At 32.6% G+C, this 14538-nt stretch overlaps 1 long non-coding RNA gene across 1 annotated transcript in view; it reads left to right on the top strand.

The window, feature by feature from the left end:
• Positions 1–14538, top strand: part of LOC141566993 (uncharacterized) — a 650611-nt gene that overhangs the window by 467889 nt on the left and 168184 nt on the right. The gene's annotated exons all lie outside the window — the stretch shown is intronic.

The raw sequence follows: 14538 nt of genomic DNA, 5'->3' as shown, positions 1-14538 counted from the left end.
ACATCCAATTAGTGTATCCATTTTTACAGTGCAGTGAATTTTACTTAGCGTGTATATCCAGGTAACCATCATCACAATCAGAACATAAACATGTCCATCACCCCATATGTTTTCCTGTGCCCCATTCCAGTGAATTCTTACCTTTCACTCCTGGCCCTTGCTATTTATAGATCTAACTCTACCTCTGTATATTGCATTGTTAAAAAGCATTTTATGAAAGGAATTATACAAAATATACTCCTATTGTATCTGGCTTCTTATGCTCAGCTCAATGTTCATGATGTCTATCCATATTATTAGTGTGTCTCACTTGTTTATTCATTTGTATTGCTGAGTATTCCATCATAAAAAAATACTATAATTTGTTTATCCATTCACCTACTGATTTTAGTTTGTTAAAAGTTGTTGGCTATTATATATAAGGCTGTTATGAATAATTATTTTGAAGTCCTTATGACATATGTTTTCATTTATATTGGGAAAACACTTTTGGTAGAATCCTTGAGTCATATGAGTATTGGGTTGTTAAGTTTTTTTTAAATGTCATTGTCATTGGGTATGTGAACTGTCCTGAATTGGACAAAGATTTCTTACTAATTTTTTTAATGATTAATAAGGGTGTTGCCACTCCCTACCTTTCTCTAGGCTTATCCCTGCGACAACATGATGGGAACCCATGGAAATTTTTCCTATAGAAGTGACCTGATACTCCATAGGTACAGGATGAGAAAACAAGTTTTTGTGTTTTGTTTTGTTTTTTTTTTATACAGAGTAAGAGGCAGCTGTCCTTCTGGCCCCGAAAGTATCTTCTCATTTCTTCAATTCTTTGTTGTGTAAACAAAATCTCTCCTAGGGCTAGAGAGCCCCCAGTGTCTCAAAGTTTAAAAATTAGAGATGTCTTCAAGATATGAGACCAAATTTTTCCTTGAAATATAAATAGATAGGAAAATACCATTACAGTCTCCATGGCATACCAAGAGTTAACCTAGGGGCCTATCCCTAGATGTAAACATTTGACACTTGGGGGGAGATAAGATAAGAGTTTTTATTGTTCTTTTGGATCAGATAAATTTGTTCTGCCATTAGGGAAACACATGGCTATACATCTAATCTTTATAGTAAATGAACATATTTCTAGAATATGTGAAAGTAAACAATCGCATACATTTTTTGTTTCCTTTATATCATATACCTTCTGTAACTCAAGAGACTAGGGCTCTTTTAAGGAACGCTAAAAAATGCAAATTTAATTCTAAGAAATCACTTGTATGTCTAACTTTATGAGAAACTACCAAACTGTTTTTCCAAAAGATTGTACTATTTTACAATCTCATGAGCAACATATGAGACTACCTGTTATTCTATATCTTCACCTTCTAAAATTTAGCTATTTAATAAGGTAGTAGATGTATTTAATATAGTAGTAGGGTTTGGGATTATTTTCTGCCATAAAGTGAAGATATCATTTCCTGGTTTTTGGCTTCCATTGTTGTTGTTAAGAAGTCAGCTATTGGTCTAATTAGCTCTTTCCAATGTGAGTTTAACTTTCTCACTAGCTAATTTAAGAATTTCTCTTTGTGTATTCACTATGCAATGTGACACGGTACAATAATTTTTGTCCTACTTTGTATTTTGTGGTTTTCTTGAATCTGATGTCCTTCATTAGTTTTAGAACGATTTCAACTACCATTCTTTCAAATACCAGCTTTGCTGTAATCTCTCTTCACTCTTCTGTAATGTGTGTTAAATTGTATGTCAGTCTTCACTGTGTCTTAAAGATATTTCATATTTTTTCTGTATTTTCATCTTTTTTCTTTTCTTAAAGCTTCATTTTCTATCATTCTTTTCTGTCTTCCAGATACCAATTATTTATTCAATTTTGTTTAATAAATATGTCCATTGGTTTCCTAATTATATTGTATTTTTCAATTCTAGAATGCCTTACATTTTCCAAATGTGTAATGTCGTAATGTCATTTTTCATTAAAAACATATATATGTTTGAGTTTTATATGCCTACATAGTAAGCACAGTTTTTTCCCCTATGTTCCTACAGACATTTTTTAAAGTGGTTCTCATTTGTCTACTACTGTATACCATCTTTGATTTTTTATTGGATATTACATTTGCAAAATTGTTTGTTGCAATAATGTCAAACTAGAATGATGTTTCCCCTCCCAGAGAGAATTTTTATTTGTCTTTGTGTAGTTCTTGCTTTCAACACCTCAGTGTTTGAGGTGGTGGCACCCCAGGATGGTTCAGTCAAATTGTAATGCTTGTAGTGACATTTTATTCTTGTTTACCTTCCCTTCCTTGAGAGAAACACTTTAGAATTCCCAACCCAAAGCAGAGGATAATTATTAGGATCTACATCCCTGATGGATCCCTAACCTCATGAAGCTGGTGAAAGCACTTATTAACCTCCCTGGAAAATGGCAAATTTCTTTAGTTAAAAAAAAAAAAAAAAAAAGTCTGCAAATGAAGGCTAACTCGCTGGATTCACTTTCTGTCTTATATCACAGTCTAAAGAAGCTTCACTATTTTGGTATTTCCCAGATGCTTTAAAGGAAATTATATATATATTTTTTATGTAACGTGTAACTTAATTATCTTTATCAGGAAGATTTGTATAGTTACTGACAAAGCAAAGTTACTGACAAATGTGGAATTTGCCTCTCAATATTAGGTTATTTTGTTGTTGTTGTTTTTTTGTTATTTAATAAAGGCATAGTTATTACCTATCTGTTTTATCCCTAAACAATTATTACTCAACTTTTTTTCTTGAAATCATATAGATTAAATCACACTATGCATACTCTACTGGACATGTTTTTTTTAACCCTTTATATTGCTGGAATGTACCTATTTTGATATGTGTAACTATAGTTCACTTCTTTTCATATAAAATATTCCATTGCATGAATATATCAAAATATATCTATTTATTATATTGTTGACAGATATTCAGATTGCTGTCAGTTTTGAAATATTACAAAAGGTTTTCTATGGAGGTAGAAGATAAATATATTCTGTACCACATATAAGAGGTTTTGTTTATAGTACATGCCTAAGGATAAAATTATTTTGCCTTACAATCTATATCTTTATTTTTATTAAATATTGTCTAATGGCTTTGTCAGAGTACTTATAATAATTTACAAACCCCCCTGCAGTTAATTATAATTCCTGCTATTTTGTATCCATGACAACATTTTGTATCATCAGTCTATTTTAATTTTTGCCCATCTAGTTCTTTAATACAATATCTCATTATGGGTTTAATTTGCATTTTCCTGTGAAAAAATAAAACAAAATGTATCTGCCTGTTTCCTCTTTCTATTTACATATGTATCCTTTTTTTTTTCTATATGGTTGGGTCTTTTTCTTTTCGGTTTATAGGACATATTTATATAGTTCAACAAATAATATATTTTTCTGTGCTATATATTGTAATTATCTTCTGCTAATATGTAGCTTATTTTTTACTCTATCATTCTTTTGATAAATGTCTCAATTTTATTGTGACGAACAATATTAAGATATACTTTTTGTGTCTCTTTTGAGAAATTTCTAACTGAGAGAATATATATATTCTTCTGTATATTGTTCTAATATTCTTCTGGGATTAATTTTAGTTGTTATTGGTATATATTTTTCTAAATGTGGATTACTATAATTCACAGCACCATTTGTTGAAATGTTCAAATGTTCTGATTAACAAACAATATCACATTGATTACCAATCAGATCTCTCTATAGGTGGGTTTGTTTATCCTCTCTCTATTCTTTTCTATTGCACTATTTATCCCTGAACCAAAACAGATTCTCTTAGTTATTATGATTTCATAATATGCCTCCATATAGAAAATGTTCCCCACCTCAATCTTGTTCCCCTTCCTGATGCCTTAACTATTCCAATTTTAGTATACAAGCTGCTGGAGTGAGTACACCTTAACTATTCTTAACTCTTCTCCATTTTAAAATCTGCTTGTCCATTTGTGTGTGTGTGTGTGTATATGTGTTTTGTTTGTTTGGAATTCTGTTGAATGTATAGATTAATTTGAAGAGAATAAATATCTTTATGAAGAGAGTTTCTATCCCTGAGAATGTGTTTTTCTTTCATGTACTTAGAACTTTCTTAAAATCTTTAAATTTATTTAAAAACCTTTTTTCCATAAAGCTTGCATACATCTTTTTTATTTTTTACCTTTACTCATAAATACCTCATAGTGTTTCTATCATAAATGTTATCTTCAAAATCATGTTTGTCATTGTATAGAAATCTAGGTAGCTTTTTGCATTGAAATTTTTGTGAAGAAAATCATATTATTTGTGAATACTGATAGTTCTTTTCCTTTTTCTAATCATTAGAACTCTTTGTTTTCTTTATGTAAATATAAAAGGTAACACCTCTCATAATAGGTGGAATAAATGTCTTAAAACTGAACATTTACTACTGACTACTGTATTGTTTCTGATTTAACATCAACTAAATAATTTGAAAGTTATTTTGTAGCTGTTTTTATCTGGATAAAGAAATTCCGTATTATTCTGACTTTGGTAAACGTTTCTATCATGAATAGGGTTAGAGATTGAATTTTATGAATGTTGTTTTTGTTTTTCTTAATCTTGAATGCAGAATTTTGTATTTATTTTTATTTCATTCAATGGCACAGTGGTAAGCCTTTTTACCTCATTAACATTTCACTTAAAATACATTTAAATGGTGATATAATATGATGATAATTTAGAAATATTTATATGCTGGTAATAATGATTTCATAAATAATGGAATATAGGTATACATCTTCTTGACAAACCAAAGACAGAAGATGATGTAAAAAACAATTAAAATCAAATTAACCAGAGAGTTCAGTTTGATTTATCTTGTTGAAGAATACTTGTCTAAATTAAAATTCTAGCTTCTTTTATGAATTATGTTTTTCCCTAGAAATTCAAATTTGAATAAATTATTGATATATTATAGGCTTCAATATTATATTACTTGTTACTATAATGTTCTCCCTTTTTTTATAATCCATCATAAACATGCAAAAAAAATGATTTCTCTTTCATAGCCTTTCTAAACATTTTAAATAGTTCATACCACCAAAGTAGGGAAGACCATTATTAACATGTTGCCTTTTCTTAATTGTATAGGGATTTTAAAAAGAAAACTAACAAAATTCTAAACAGTGCCATTAATAAATGCTGAGGGAAAACAAATTCATTTCCTGCTTTTAACTGTAAGATAAATTAATCAGCCCTTGAGTATTCTGGTCTCTGTGAGGCACTACTTAATCAAGAGATCCATAGAATGCTCTAAAAAATACACGGAGGAATATTTTTGCTTCTCCCATTTCTCAAAGTATTATGAGCATCTAGCCTTACCCCACTTTAATTTTCTATGTCAGTCGATGTAAGTTTCTGTGAGGATGGACATGACCTGTATTCTGCACTACGTGATGTGATGGGTGCTGTCCACTTTAGGCTATGGAGCACTTAGAATGTGGCAGTTGTGACTGGGGAAATGAATTTGTGATTCTGTTTAATTTTTACTAAATGTGGTTCAAATTTAAATAGCCCCATGTGCCCAGTGACTACCAGCAAGGACTGTGCAACCTGACATGTCATATATTTATTTGTTTGTTTGTGTATGATCTCAGTTGTTCAGCAGTATAATTTATGTTTGATAAGAGCTAGGTCTTTGTCTTTTTTATTCACTGACTAATCAGAAAAGTGGCTGGTCATAGTTAGTTTTATGTCCTTTACTACTTTAAAAATAATAGAAATTCAAACGGCTTTTTATTTTTTCATTTAAATGAACGATGTAGTATACTCTTTAAAATGAATGTTAAAGAAATCTTTAATAGAGTAGGTTTTATAAAATGGCTCTTTAGGCCAGATTGCCATAATATAAAATTAAAATGTTCTATCCCAACTATATCAGTGGTTGTCCATACTTTCTCAGTTAGATCTGGGAACTAGGGGTCAGTGTATATGTAGGAATGTCAGCTTTTGGGATATATAAGGGCGTGTAAAACAAAACACAATTTTAAATTCTGGGTTAAATCCAGAATCAAGAATTAAGAAGACATTCCAAACAAAATACCACTTGAAAGAGACAAGCCAAGCAATGAAAACCACTCATGAGGCAACTGGATGAACTCCAACATTCAGAAACATTTTTTTTGAAGAATGGACAGAAAATAAATAGTTAATAGGAAATTCTCCCAAGTTGCTTAAAATAAAGATAGGTACTTTGTGTGCGTGTATTAACTATCACTGTGTAACATACCACACTAAAATTTTGCATAATAAAACAGCAATCATTCTTAGTTTTACAAATATGGGGTAAGGAATTTGAGCAGGACTCAACAAAGATGGTTAGTCTTTGCTCTGCAAATACTTTGTATCCAGCCAAGTTGGCTCAGTGGCTTGAATGGCTGAAGATAACAGGAAGAACTGGGGCCTAATCAAGTATCTCTTCCCCCCACCCCCGCCCCCTTCACATGGTCTCAACACTAAATTGTACTTGTTCAGGTCAGTCAGTCCTTTACATAGTGGCTTAGCACACCAATTAGAAAGAAGCTGATCACTCTCTTAAAATCTATGGGGCAAATACTGGCATAGCATTATTTTTACTATACTATATTAGTCAAGCAGTCAGAGAGAGTATAGCCCTGATTCAAGGGAGGACTAAAACCTCATCTCTCATTAGAAAAACTGTCAAAGTACTGTGGCCATTTTTAATCCACTACAGATTACAGAAGGCTTAACCCACAGATGGGTAGTGAACTAATTGTGAAGGATTCTGAATTACTTTTTTGTTTAAAATGTACATGGAAATTTTGAGTTACATTTTGGAAGTATCCTTGGTAGTCTGTTAGAAATTGGCTATTGGTTTAAAAGTCGTATGTGTTTGGAAGCATTCCATTTTGTTTATTACCTGTTTGGCCACTACCCACTGTTTACGTTGCCATGTCTGCAAGTAGTTCCTACTCTGCAATTTAGCCATTCCAAGGAAATGCACCGAGCTGTCACCAAGGAATGACTTACTGAGGTATCTAACTCTGGGAATGTATGTTTCTCACTTTTTATTATGTTTCAAAATTTGTAAGGCAGAAAACTGATAAAGTGATTGAGACCCTGGAACTCTCAAAAAATTCAGTTTAGAAAGTTTATAATTTTACCATATGAAGCAGTTTATTATTTTGCTATATGAATTCACCTGATCTATACTTTTGCTAATATCACATTCCGATATCAGGAGAATCTAGTCTAATAAAATATGGTCATAAATTCATGCCATACTGTCTTCTCTTCTTTTTCCCAGATTGCCACTGAATAGTATCATACATTTCCGTAATTCCTCTTCATATATCTTAACAGTGGATGAATGGTAGAACTGCATGGAGAGGTGAAGGGTGTACATTTAAACGTATTCTCAGAATTAAGTCATGCACCCAACACCTTCACTCTTCACTACTCAAACTGAATTTTTTTTAAACTTTCACTTGTTCTTTTTCACTAGGATGTGTAATAGGCAAAATAAAGGCCTCCCAAAGTGTCTATATGCTAATCTCTGAAACCTGTGAATACATTACCTTACGTGGCAAGAGAGACATTGAAGATGTGATTCAGTTATGTGACTTGAAAATGAAAGGTTATGCTGGATTATCCAGGCGGGCCCAATGTATTCACAAGGATTCCTATAAAAGGAAAGCGAGAGGGTCAGAGTCAGACAAGGAAATGTGATGAAAGAACAGGGCACAGATTGATGTCACTGCTGGAAGAGTGCTACAAGGCAATGGAAGCTGGAAAAGGCAATGGATTTTCCTTTAGAGCTGACAGAAAGAACTCAGCCCTGCCTACATCATGATTTGAGCCCAGTGAACCTGATTTTGGACTTACATCGTCCAGAATAATAAGTACAATAAGTTTGTGGTATTTTAAACCCTCTAAGTTTCAGGTAATTTGTTACAGAAACAACAGGAAACAAACCTGTGACCAAATGATTTATCATACAATCTGCAAATATTTTAAGAGTAAGAGGAGGGGCTATTAAACATGACAATGGAACAGCAGCTAGAAATTGGGAATTTTCTTCTCAAATTGAGATGAATACTAACCTGATGTATAAAGCTACTTTATATCTTTGTAGGAATTGAGTTAATTTTCTTGATAATTGTCCTTCCGCACACACACACACACACACACACACACACACACAATATTGAATACCCTGATATGAACTAATACAATATTTATGTGACTATAGAAACTTCCTCATAGTATGAAGGTCAAAAACACCATTAAGCACTTATAAACTGAAATTCCTGATCTCTTTTGCTAGGACTTATTCTCCCTAAAGGGCGTCTCTTAGGAAACTTTGCTATAAGCAGCCATCTGTAATGTGATTACTTCATTAAGGCCAACCAAACACTATAATGCTACCCAAAACTCGTTATTCTAACCATGATAGAAATGTCAGAAAACTATTTACTGAGGGACATTCTACTAAATTTCTGCAAACTATTAAGGTCATCAAAACAAGGAAAGTCTGAAAAACTGCCACAAAAAAGAATAACCTAAGGAGACCGTATAACTTAATGTAATGTGGTGTCCTGAATGAGATACTAGGAGAGAGAAAGAATGTTAAGGAAAACTGAGGGAATTTGAATGAAGTATGGACTTTACTTAATTATGTATAATTTGGTTGATTAACTGTTAAAAAATGTATCATATTAATGTAAGTTGTTAATTAGGGGAAACTGGGTAAGAAGTATACAGAAACTCTGCTATCTTTGCAATAATTCTGTAAACCTGAAAACATTTATTTTAAAACTCTATAATAAATTATATTTAAAGCACTTCAAAACATATGAACACTAAAAATTCAAAGATAGAACATCATGCTTAAGAGATATATATTCACTTTTTTTTTTCATTCTGACAGCCAGGAAATTTCAAATCCATGTCCTCTATAATCAGTTTTCTTTTTCTTGTGTATGAGATGATATTATTGATCAAGGCTACTTTCATTTTCATTTCTGGCTCTAAGTTACTGTGACTTTATGACAGATCCAAATATTTGAAAAGCCAACTTTTGAAGACAATAGTCTTACATATATATAAAAAAGAAATCTTTGGTTTTCTATATACAGATGTATGTACTCTACTAGAACATTTGTATACCTAACATTATGCTGCCGTGTGCTGCATAACAAATTTCGGTCAATAATGGAACCCATATATGCCAGTTCCCATAAGATTATAATGGAGCTGAAAATGCCTATTGCCTAGTGACATTGTTGCAGTCATAAAATCATAGTGCAAGGTATAACTCATGTTTGTGGTGATACCAGCGTAAACAAACCTACTTCACTGCTGTATAAAAGTATAGCACATACAATTACATGTAGTTAATAATACTTGACAATTATTCCTAAGGAGGCCAAATCAATGCAAGGTTTTAAGCCTTTTTAAGAACAGGGTAATGGTTTTACTTGGGGGTAATGTTATAGGCTACAAATTGAAACCCTTTGTTATCTGGCACAGTGAGAACCCCAAGGCCTTCAAGCATATCAATAAGTACACATTGCCAGTGTACCACAGGAGCAATAAGAAGGCATAGATGACCAGCTCCTCTTCCAAGATGCCCTCCTGAATTGCTGTGCCAGTGAAATGGAGAAGTACTGTTTGGAGAATAACATGCATTTCAAGATTTTGCTTATTGTTGATAAAGCTCCCAGACACCCTTTTTATTGGTGATCTTCATCCAAATCAAAGTGGTGTTTCTCTCTTCGACCACCACTTTTTTTGATCCAACCAATAGACCAAGAAATTATAGCAGCTTTTAAGGCCTACTTCCTGAAAAGGACTCTTGCCCAAGCTATTGCTGTAACTGAGGAAGAAACTGAGAAGACTGATGCAATTGTGGAAGGATTACAATATGACACTCACTTTCAGCACCTATATATTATATTTCGCATTAAGGCTTTAATCTAGTTTTCAAAATTATAGCAACTTTGAAAAAATGTATTGTTTACATGTAATGCATTTATTGTTGTTTTAAATGTTAACAAATATTTTCAAAATTTCTCAGTTTTAATATCTCACATAAAAGTTCAGAGATACAGCCCACATAATCAAAAGTGATTTGGTTCCTGAATGACTTAAAAATATAAAGGGATTCTGAACAAAACATCTGAGAATCACTGCGTTAGAAATACAGGATCTAGGTAACCTGGAAACTTGAGGAACAACCTGGAGGTATCAGAAATCCGACACTGAATGTTTCAAGTCCTGGAGACTGCTTACTCTTCAGAAATCTGTTGATTACTGGACATCTTGGGGAAAGATTTACATTGGTCCCATAAATGTCTTGAGTCGTGGTGTGCCCCAAGGAACAAGAGGAGCTGTATAGAAGTTCTAACAATTAAGTTTGTGAATTTACTGCAACGTTGTTGCCAATTTTTTCATATATTAGAGGGATTATTCATAATAAATGTGTACCAACTGGACAAACAGTTAACCAAGTTTACTATTTGGAAGTGCTGAAAAGGCTGCATGAAAAAGTTAGATGTCCTGAACTTTTTGCCAACAATTCATGGCTCTTGCATCACGACAATGCACCAGCTCACAGGACACTGTCTGTTAAGGATTCTTTAGCCAGTAAACAAATAAGTTTATTGGCACACCTTGCCTACTCACCTGATCTGGCCCTCACCGATTTCTTTCTTTACCTGAAGAGAAAGGAAATATTGAAAGGAAGATGTTTTAATGACATGCAGGACATCAAGGGTAATATAACGACAGCTCTGATGGCCATTGCAGAAAAAGAGTTCCAAAATTGCTTTGAAGGGTGGAGTAGTCACTGGCATCAGTGCATAACTTCCCAAGGGGAGTACTTCAAAGGTGACCGTAGTGATATTCAACAATGAGGTATATAGCACTTTTTCCAGGATAATTTCACAAACTTAATTGTCTGACTTCGTATTTGAACTTGGACTTTTCAATCATTTCAGGATTTGCTGTTGATTTAGAAAAAGGTAGTATGCAGTGAAGCATATTTGAAATTATCAGTTGCTCTATTTTTACGTGTGTGTGTGTGTGTGTGTGTGTGTGTGAAGAAATGTACAGAAGATTACGAAAAAAAAGGAGTATATACCCTAGGTTTTTAGCACAGATTGCCAAGGGGAACAAAGGGAAATAAAACGGTATGCACTTGAAAAGGAGTGAAACCATGCATAGAAGACTATTGACATTGAATATCTCAATGAGATGGTAAAGAGAATCAGGGAAAGATAGTAAGTTTTGCCCTAATCATTTTATAATGTATGGTTTCACTTGTTGGAAGAAGCACCTATTATTGTTGTAATGTGAAACAGATAAATAAAAGTTATTGTTGACAAAGATTAATATGAAATGATGTTTATAATATAATGCATGTTAAAAACAGGTAGCAAAGCAATCTGTGTAGTGATTCCCATTTTTTGTTAAAGTTAGTGTGTGTTTAGTTAAATACAACTCTTCCCTATTGGAAAAGCCTAATGCGCAAAACCGAGTTCTGAAAGTGCTAAGCACTCCATACTCTAAATTCACATAGCAACAATGAACTGACAACAGTTGGCTCCTGACACCTGTATCATTCAAAGGTAGCAAGCCTGATGATCAAATGGAAGGGGGGAAATTAAGAAACATTTTGCAAGGTTGTGACCTTACTCTTCCACTCTAAGAAAGTAGGATCATTTATCTGCCTATATTGATAGACAGGAACCAAAGCTTTGGATCCATTTTGTGTTTGGATAATATAATTTCCCAATATAATATTCTAGTAACTAAAGGTATTTGTAAAATATGGAGTCAAGGACAAGATGCCAGTGAGGAAGGTGTTATCCCCCCCCCCCCAAAAGAGTATGTGAGTTATGTGTAGTTATATGTAACTAGGAGTGAGGGTTGGTTTAAATTATATATTTATTGTACTTATTAGGAAATATAAAACCATTTATTGTTATAACTCCAATAACTAGATATTTCAATAATACACACACACACACACACACACACATATCTTTCCAGCTATATATATACATATATATAAATGGGTGGAAAGATATACACTACTGTGATAATGATTGTTATATCTGATTGGTGGAATCATGGAAGAGTGTTACTTTATTTTTGTTTATGTGAAGATTTAAAATTTCCTTTGATAATATATGATATTTTAGTGCAATAGCATTTAAAAATATTTCTACATACAATATAAACAGCAATCCTTACAACATATCTGTTATCAATTTACTGTCAAATATAACCTAACCCTGATCTTAATCTTTACATAGAATTTCTGGAAAGTTTAATTGCCAATACTGGCTTCACATGCTAATTATCGGCTTTGCAGAGAGAGGTGTTACTTTTAGCTCTTTCTAAAAACGTGGTCATAACTTCTTCAATTTACGTCATTCAACAAAGAGTCACTGGGACCAGTTTGTGCTAAGACTGATTAGAGACAGATTGTCCCTACACTAGATAACTGCCCTCTATTATCTCTCATCTTCTTGGACCCATCTTGTAGATCAGAAAACTATTAGATGTTGGAAACATTTTCCTCAAAACATCTTATACCATCTTCCAGAAAGGATATAACAAATAAGTCAATAGATTTCCAGAGAAACCACATCATCTGGTAATCAGTAGACCCTTAACAGAGAATGTTTCTTAGCTTTAGTGGGCATGCCAATCAATCCCAGTGCGGTTTATTACAGGGGAAATTTGTTTCTCCTAACACTAGTATGAATTTGAAACTGATCTTCTTTGCCTCTAAAAAATTATTTTTCTTCTTAACACAGATATGTTTTTCTTGTATATGAAGTAATGCATACAGCAATCATCACCCTATGTGTTGAAAGTCCAGCTCCTTTTAAAACCCTCATAAGAGTGATGAGGTATTCTCTAAAAGTAGAGGCTAGAACTATTGATTTCTTACTCTATGTTCTTTATTACATTTAAAGATAATTAAGAGTTGAACATATTTACAAAAGAAAATACTGATAATTACACATCAACATGACTTTATTTGTGTGCATTTTTGAATAAAACCTTTACAATATAATGTATAAATATGCTGCTTCATCTGTGTCAGATAATGTAAATTACTAAAGCAATTACTAATTCATGGGAAGTATTACCATGTCACATGCTATTTATAGACTCACATCTCTATAACGAGTTAACAGATAGTCCAATTGGTTCTGCTACTCAGATATCATTTCCTACTCTATCTTGGTGTAAGAAAATGAAATATTCTTATTCGTTTCAAAATTGAATGTTAGCCAAAAACCAGTTTTATTGACAATTAAAAAGGTTTCTGTTTGAAGGAAAAATTTCTGCCAGTGTAACTCTAATGGAAATTTTTATTATGGTTTTGCTTAGTAAAACATTTCACCAAATCATCAGTTAAATGTAACCTCATAATCTGATAAATTATATTAAGTATAATAAAAATGTTTTTCTTCCCTTTGGGTAAAAAATAAGATAGGTGTAGGGTTACACAAATTATTTCAATGGTTGCAATCCTGAATTATTTATATTTTACTGATTCTTTTCAAAATGTTATTAATAGCTTGATTGTATTACCTTTAGTTATTAAATCTCAAAAATATAGGATATAGTATCAATAAATACACTGTGATAAATTTATCAGAATTTTGTTTTCCATAATGGTTCTGCCCTTTCCTCAGCTCAGAGGGCATGTTCTCTGCAAGATAGGGAATGATATCATTTTATGCAGAGAATAATTTACCACCTGCTGGAAGGAGGAGGCATATTGTGGCAGCTGCATTACTGATGAGAAAAAGCAGAAAAATATAAATGTATAGATGAGTATGTCAGTGTAATGGGTGGGGAAGTGTAACACGCTTTCCCCAACAACAGCTGGAAAATGTTACTAAGCCTAAAATAGTATCTTTTGGCTTCAAACCAAATGTTTCTGTCACTAGTACTACACAGAGCAGAAACACTACTCATAAAAGAATTCCATATTCTGTGTACAGAAGCAGCATTTTCACTGCATGGCATGTTACAAATTTAAGGAGAGGGTTGAGAAGTAAGGAAGAGATATGCTTCATGACCCTATTCATTTTCATATAAGACTCAGAGTCTTCATTCTAATAAGCGAGAAATAATAACCCCGGAATCCTTATGTTGCCTTTTAAAGATTGATACTGCATAAAGTATAGATTTTTTAAAAAGAAATGTAAAAGCTCCTTTGGAGCTTCATAAAATGCCAGTAATAACTGCAGAAATAATCTATCTCCAAATAACAAATTTAATCAATTATGAATGAAAAGAAAGCTCTGTGTGTTCATAAAGCATTTAATAAATAGATGAGTTTATGCAGCGCATGCAATCTAATTACTTCAATCTGTAAATAATTTTTTTCTTATACAGTTTGTAAACAATGGCTAATGTATAAATTTTCACCTAGAAACAATTACAGGTGTTTTTTTTTCTTATTGTATTTTAAGAATAG

Source organism: Rhinolophus sinicus, linkage group LG05 (assembly GCF_036562045.2).
Source record: "Rhinolophus sinicus isolate RSC01 linkage group LG05, ASM3656204v1, whole genome shotgun sequence".
NCBI lineage: Eukaryota > Metazoa > Chordata > Mammalia > Chiroptera > Rhinolophidae > Rhinolophus > Rhinolophus sinicus.
This window is presented reverse-complemented; position numbering and strand designations above follow the sequence as displayed.